Consider the following 8,105-nt stretch of genomic DNA (forward strand, 5'->3'; position numbering starts at 1 on the left):
TTCATCTTTATCAGTTATAGGCTTCATAGATAATCCGTATAGTTAAGAAGTCTGTATTATGCATTTATTTTATTAAATGTTTTAAAGACTTAAGTTGGCTATTTTATGGCGAGTTGAATAATTTATTTTATTTGGAGTTTTCTTTTGAGTTATGTCACGCCCCGAGCCTACACCCTAGGCGGGACCGGCACTCGGAGACCATTGTTGGCCCCAAGCGAACCCTTGACCTGGCTTTCTTAACTCAATGGAAACTTAACTCGACAGCATAACATAAAGCAATGAAAGGTTATAAAATAACCAACTGATAAAATCTGGCCAAAAAGGCAACTCGAGTCTCAAAATAGAATATTATATATATACATAGATGTGAGACTCAATACTGACTGACTGACTGTCTATGAAGCCTCTAAAATACTGAGATGGATGTTGGGACAGACCCCACAACATCCTAACAAAACAAAACTAAGAACACAGAATAACAGAGTCCTCCGGAAACAAGGAGGCTCACCCCTGACTCTGGAATGCTCAACTGGATCAGCGGCGTACTGGATGCTGATCATGGGTACCTGTGTCTGCATCGTCATAAGATGCAGGTCAACTGGCATCAGTACATGGAATGTACGAGTATGCGAGCTGGAAAGCTAAACCACAATTTGGCTCCATTCGTTTGATCATAGCGATCTTCTAACCCTTTCCACAGTTCCAAAGAGTCACAGACATATTCGACACTATCTGCAATTTCCTTTCCAAGGGAATTAAGTATCCATGATGTGACCATATTATCACACATTTCCCATTGGCGATATTGGGGTGAATTGAGGGTTGGTCTCCTACATTCCTTAGTTATGAAAACTAGTTTGTTCTTCACAGAAAGGGACCTTATCACATCTCTTCTCTATGACCTATAACCTACTCCTTCGAACACAGACTGGACGAGAAGAATACTTGGACTATCAGATGGATGAATGTACAGAGGACTACTTACATCGATTGTATTGTTTCCTGTTAAGCTGGTGCTGAGATCTGTGGCTTCCACCATGGTGAATCAAATACAGAAAATTGCTGTGTTTACAGGGGACTGCGATGAAGTTGAATCAGGGAACTGCAGATGCAGAAAATTCTCAATTGCAGATTCGCGATGAACACGAGGCAACCGCTATCGGAGAAATCGATGGATCGATTGGAAAAAAAATAGATCTAATGATCTAATGAGAGCAACCTTGCTCTGATACCATGTCAAATTGATGGATTATGGAGTAAGGAATTCACCCAGAATGGTGAAACTGTGCAATCTCCATTGGAGAAGCATGTGAAGAATAGGAGAAAGAAAATCTCTCTGTATTGAATTGAACAACTTGAGATTACAACTATGAACTAATCTATTTATAGAACTAACTTGTAAAATGAAAAGAAATAATCAACTAACTATTACTGAAAAACTAGTGCTAACAATCTCTAACAACCTTCTAACTGATTGTAACTAACTAACAGTATACAATGACGTGGACTAACTATTAACTAATAAATGGACTGATAAATATCTCAAAAAATATCTTGAGTTCAAATCTCTAGACATAAAGTCATTTTTATTATAGAGTGTTTTATCTTCAATGTAAACTTCTTGATGCAAATTTAAATCTAATCAAATCTCAATACGAATAACGTATATCAGACTTACCTTATATTCATGAAGTTAAAATTAAACCCGAAGTCCCTATCTAATAAATAATTCACATTTTAAAAAGATCAGAACTTTCTGGCGGGCCTTCCTTCTGATTATTTTATTGGCTATGAACCATATGATATTATAGCTTTTATATTATTTTAAATTTTTAGAATTACCAAATTGTCTTACTCAATGGAAAAATGATATAACACAAAGTTCATGGAGATTTTATTGATTTTATAAATAGACCTTAATGGGGATAGCCCACAAGTGACAAGTTCTCACATAGTCACCAACATTTTTATCAATTTTGATAGATTTAAGTCGGTGGCAAAATCCGCTTTATGTTTGCCGTGTACTAGACGTGAGTTTTTTATGATCGAAAAGTTCATCTACAATTGATTTTATAAATCAATCATGATGTTGAGATATCATTTTAATGGATTTAGTCGGTGTCAAAAATTCACTCGATATCTTTCATGTACTTAACGTGAATCTTCTTGTTAATGATCGATAAATTCGATTAGAACTACTTTCGATGGTTAATTGCAATTTTTGAAACTCAAAGATGATGAGGAGACACGGACTTAAGTGGAAGGTAGGGGGATCATCGAACCCCACTAATAAAATGTTGTATATATCTTGAAAGACGAATATATATTTGATACACAAAGACTAGTTGGGACTTAGGAAGCTATATGGTCAAGTCTTAATTATAAGTTATGCTCGTGTGTCAAATGAGTTAGGGATACATAAATTAGTTCGCTAGACTCGAATTCTTACTGGCTACAATTGACTTATTCCCTTAGAGCTAAACAACCAAAATTGCCAATTGACTTATTCCCTTAGAGCTGCACTTAGCATGAGTTGAAAAGCTACGAATTCTAGCGGAATGTGTGATCATGTGACATATTAAGTGTAACACATTAGCATGAGTTAAAGTTCCTTTCTAGTTGTTTTTAGAATTTGATTAACTAAACGGCGTAACAAGTTAATTTAGTACACATTTCCCTTTTAACTTAGTTTTTATGAATTTCTTGGCTTGTCAATAATGTTGCAAGTGAGGCCATTAAAAATCAGAAACACAAGTTGCCAAAAGTTGTATCTTTTGCAAGTGTACTATCAAATTTCTCAATCCAAGTTGGTAAGTAGCTAGTAAGCTAATGTAAAGGACTAGTCAAATTTAGATGACTCTGAAGTTGTCCAAATCTATGTCTTCAAAATTATTATCAGATGTGTGTTTGATGTATATTTTGGAAAATTCATAGGTCCTAACTCCTAATGTTAGACTTAACATGCTTCATTATGATGTAGACCTAACAAGAAAGACAAAAAAAATAATCTTCAAGGAACCATTATACTAATATCATGATTGTTGAGTGAAATGGCTAAGATGGTTAATGACTATTGTATTATGCGACTATCTTATCCAAAAATTTATAAAAAAAATTTATGTTTCCAGATTCTTAGACAGAGTAGCAATAGTAACAGAGGAGGACAACCTGAAATCTCTCAATCTATGGAAGCTAAACACGGTCTATCGCGTAGAAGAACAAAAATCAACCAAAAGAATGGGTCCAATATGGGCATTCTCAGTCCAACAAGCCAAAACAATGGACATATTCCTTTGGCTGCCTCGACGAATGTCTTGCATCACATTAACAATGCAAGAGCTCTAAGGAAAAAAAGGGCATTTTATATCAATAACAGATGCAGCAGCGCAATGCAACATTAATTAGGATGAGCCGCTTTGACAAAAGTTCATAATATTAAAATGATCACAATCACCAACAACTTAGAGTATAAAAACACACGATAATCTCATATTGCACCTAATTAAAGCTAGCTAGAATGAACCATAAATAAATAACATATGCTTAAAGCTCTTATTGAAATTTAATATATGTTCACCATTTTTGTCAAACAATGACTGAGATGGAGCTCACTATTCCCTTGTTGTTTAATTGTTACTAAGCTCTTTTTATAATAGTAACCCCACAGCCACCAAGCTCTGGATTCGACTTCAGGCCCGGATGACGAAATTCAAAAGCCTCGTCTTGTTTGTCCTAACATTATATGAAACCAGCCGGGAACTTTTAGTTACCAAAATAAAAGAGTTGTCATAAAATGACTTGATACGCGTAGTGAGATGAATGGTCAGAAGTTTGTTCCAAACGCCTGGTTGTATCATTACCCATACATCATGAACAAACCCGTCGACAAAGTTCAAGATGCCAACGGAGTCACCAAGCAACATCAGATTCGCCGACCAATTATAATCCTCGTGAGCACGTGGTGGCCCTTCCATCTCTACAAACACCTCATTCCCAAAGTCAAATGAAAGAATTCTACAATTATTATTCATCAGTCAATAATAAGATCCATTCAGATAATCAGCAGTGTTATAAAAGTTTCGTTCACACATACTAGCATTTTGATGTACGTCTAGGTTATGTTTGAATATTTTCTATGAATCCCTAGAACATGAGTAGATCGCTGCATATTCTTCCCTATGAGTATAGTAAACCACTTTATAATCCTTAGTCATAGGATCTAATCCGAACACATTTAAAATATTCAAAGCTAATTGTGGTGGCAGGGAGGTGTCTCACCTCCATGTTAGTTGGATTCCACAATGTACACAAAATGGCATTATCAATTTGTCTTTCTATGAAAAACACACCATCAATAGACCTAACAAGTTGGTAATATTATCTCCAAACCTTTGGAAATTTTGCTCATCTATACCCTTATCGGAAACCAAAGTAACAGTAGGGGCATCATCGGCTGCACCATAATCATAAATCAAGTGTTGTGGAGGCTACTTCTTCTTACTTAAATTCAAGTGGTCTATAGTAAAGCTAGGGTTATTGATAAGACTGCCCCAGTTTTTGCATACACATTTGAATCTTAGCAATGATTTCACAGGCAAACTCAATAGAATTTCTCTTGAGGATTCTTCAGAAAAAGCCCTACTCGTAGCCATTGTAGTACCACACAAGAAAAAATCCCTCAAAAGAAATGAGATATCAATCCAAAATCAAACAGATCTAAACACACCTTTGATAGGAAGCCTCGGTGATGGAGCTTACGGCAGTTTGGTGGTGGTTGAACGGTAATTGGAAGAGGAATGAAGCAAAGGTTGTTTACACAACTGGGAGAAGATTTATACGCAAAATCAGAGTCTGCACATGTTACTTTTTGGGAAATTTTAATTAAATTTTTTATGTTACAAATCAATTTTGGAAAATTAATCAAATTTTTTAGGAAAAAATAATACATATCATATTTACTAGTTTCATTTAAGGAGAAATGTAAAAAAAATTCTTAAATAAGTTAATATTCTCCCCTTTTTATTCTCTTTTCACAACTGGACAAATATGTTCATAAATGACCAATTACAACTTTTCTAGATTAATAAAAAAAAACAAATATAGGCAAAAAGAGAAACAAGGGGTAAATGAGCATTAACCCATTGGGATATAAATCAAATCAATACAAATAAAAACTTTATTAGGAACAACTTCTAAAAATTAAACAAAATATTGTAAAAAAAAAAAAAAAAGAGGGGCAATTATATAGTTATGGTGATTTGACAAAAAAATTCAAGTTTTTCCAACAAGAAAAACTTAATTCAAACTTACTATTTTGTTATAGTATAAAATTTAAATTTTTTTTTGTTATTCGTAATTCAAAATCTATTTTTTTGTTATAGTATAAAATTTAGAAAATACCAGTATGTAACAACTAAAAAGAAAATGAAGATGAGTATTGGGACGTGAGCTTGTTTGATTACAAAAAAAGGAAAAATTACGGAAATCACACATTTTAGTTTACTTATTACCATTATCCCATATAAGTTTTACAAATCTCCAAAATCCCTCATTTTCGCACATCAGATTAATGTATCTCGCGCATCAGATTAGTGTATCATGTATAAAATGTAATGTATCTTACTTAACGATTAATGTATCTCGCGCATCAGATTAACATATCAGCGCTTATATTATTGTATCCATTTGAGAAATTTCTGTAATTATAAACTTTTAAGGGATAAATTGTAATTTTGCTTAAAAGTATGTGATTTCTGTAATTTGCCCTACAAAATTAAAGAGAAATTTGGTTTGACATGATTGGGCCGTGGGCTTGTTCTTTTCTTTTTTTTAGATGAAAAATAATAAAGAAGCAAAGTGTCGATAAAGGTAAAAATAATGAATTGTCAAATCAAATTGTTTTGGATAATTTATTCTAAATGAATGGTATAACAAACTAATATTAAAAAGAGGAACTTTCACATATAGCCACTCAAAAATAATCTAATTACTCTCCATAGCTATAGTTTGATAATTACAATTCGTAGTTACATGTTATAGGGCGGAGAGAGGGGAGAGAGGCGAACGAGAGAGGGAAAAGATGGGAGAGAGGTGAATTGTATATGTATATATCGGTTAGATAATTGTATATTATACATATGTATTTGTATATATGGCAAGCGAGATTAGGAGAGGAGGAGAGAGGCGAGCGAGATTGGGAGAGGGAGGAGAGAGGCGAGCTAGATTGGGAGAGAGAGTAGAGAGGCGAGCGAGAGAGAGGCAAAGAGTGGGAGAGAGATGAATTGTATATGTATATCGGTTAGATAATTGTATATTATACATATGTATTTGTATATATGGCAAGCGAGATTAGGAGAGAGAGGCGAGCGAGATTGGGAGAAGGAGGAGAGAGGCCAACGAGAGAGGGCAGAGAGTGGAAGAGAGGTGAATTGTATATATATATCGATTAGATAATTGTATATTATACATATGTATGTGTATATTCTGGAGAATTATATTATACATATACAAATGTGGCTAATTATACAAACTCGAAGTCAGTCCACATAATTAATGTATAATGTTAGTCACGAGTTGTAATTATATCAAACTTAACTATGATGAGTAATTAAGCAGTATAAGTTTGCTTAACAACATAATTTTCCCTATTAAAAATAGCTAGAGTTTTCTTTTTTCTTCTCTTTTTAGAGCAAGACAAATATATTCATAAATAGCCAACTGCAACTTTTCTGAATTAATTAAAAAATATATAGACAAAAAAAAATGAGGAGTAAATGAACAACTTCTATTACCTTCACGATGTAGACAAAATATGTGTATTATAAGGCCCTATTAAAAAAATTATAAATAGTTTTCTCTTTATATTTTAGGGCTACTAATATAGTTTTCCAATTTAATATGAAGTGGGATACAAAATATTTATATAGTTTAGAAAATAAATATTCATGTCGTCATCTGCATATTATAATCTCAATATGTACCAAAAAAGATTTTTTTTTTTTTTTTGTTCATTACAAGTAGTATTAGTCAAAGCTAATGTCAGTAATTCTCTAAAATATGATACTTTAGTACCTATAAATAAATATTAGTTTTCATATTAACAATCTTAAGCATGCATTGCTTGATTGTGTTTTTAGTGTTAAATAAAAATGTGTTAGGCACAAACACTATAGTATTTACAAAAGTTAGGTAAAAACAAATTCAAACCATTTGAGTTATAAATGACTCAATCAAACAAGTTTTCATTTGAGTGTTTTGCAAATTAAGTTTGAGAATAATTAGAAAATGTGAAACGGGATAATTTCAGAGATACTCCCTCAGATTTGACTTAGTAATATCAACTTCTCTTGTGATTTAAAACATTACGATTACCTCTCTTGATTTGAATTTTTGGTAAAGAAATTTTTAATCAGTTTCTTACTATTAAAATATAAATTGCAATCTAACTAATTCACCTTGTCTAAATTTTTGTTTATTTCTAAAGTGTTACCAGGCCAAACTACAAGCTTAATAATTGTATTAATTTTGAATCATTACCTAATTGCTCAGACAAAGACATCAATCTTTAATTTGTTGGAAGTAAGAATATTGAGAATTAATTAATCAAAGTCTTAATCGTTTTTTTTTCTTACTTTATTACTCCAACATTGTCGAGATTCTTTATTTTCACTGAAAAAGATCATTTATCTAGATTAGTGGAAAAAGCAAACAAATTTATCATAGTGGTTATTTATGACACTTAATAATTATATAATTTTAAAATTTTTATTTTACTCTTAATTACATGTTCGTACGTGAAAGCCTTGGAAGGTTTAATATGTTCCACACAGTTAAAGCAGAGCGAATGTAAAATATTAGGCATAATTCTAAAAATTTAATAACATTTGCACAAATTTCATAGAAAAGAATATCAAAAAGCATTATGATTGAATAGTAAATACTCTTTTATTATTAATTTAATATCTTGACCTCAAGTCTCTAGACATAAAGTCATTTTTTATTATAGAGTGTTTTATCAATGCAAATTTCAAATTTTAATACGAATGAATAACGTATATCCGACTTACCTAATAGTCATTAAGTTAATATTAAACCTGAAGTCCCTG

The sequence above is a fragment of the Solanum tuberosum genome, unplaced genomic scaffold, assembly GCF_000226075.1.
Source record: "Solanum tuberosum cultivar DM 1-3 516 R44 unplaced genomic scaffold, SolTub_3.0 scf00051, whole genome shotgun sequence".
Classification (NCBI taxonomy): Eukaryota; Viridiplantae; Streptophyta; class Magnoliopsida; order Solanales; family Solanaceae; genus Solanum; species Solanum tuberosum.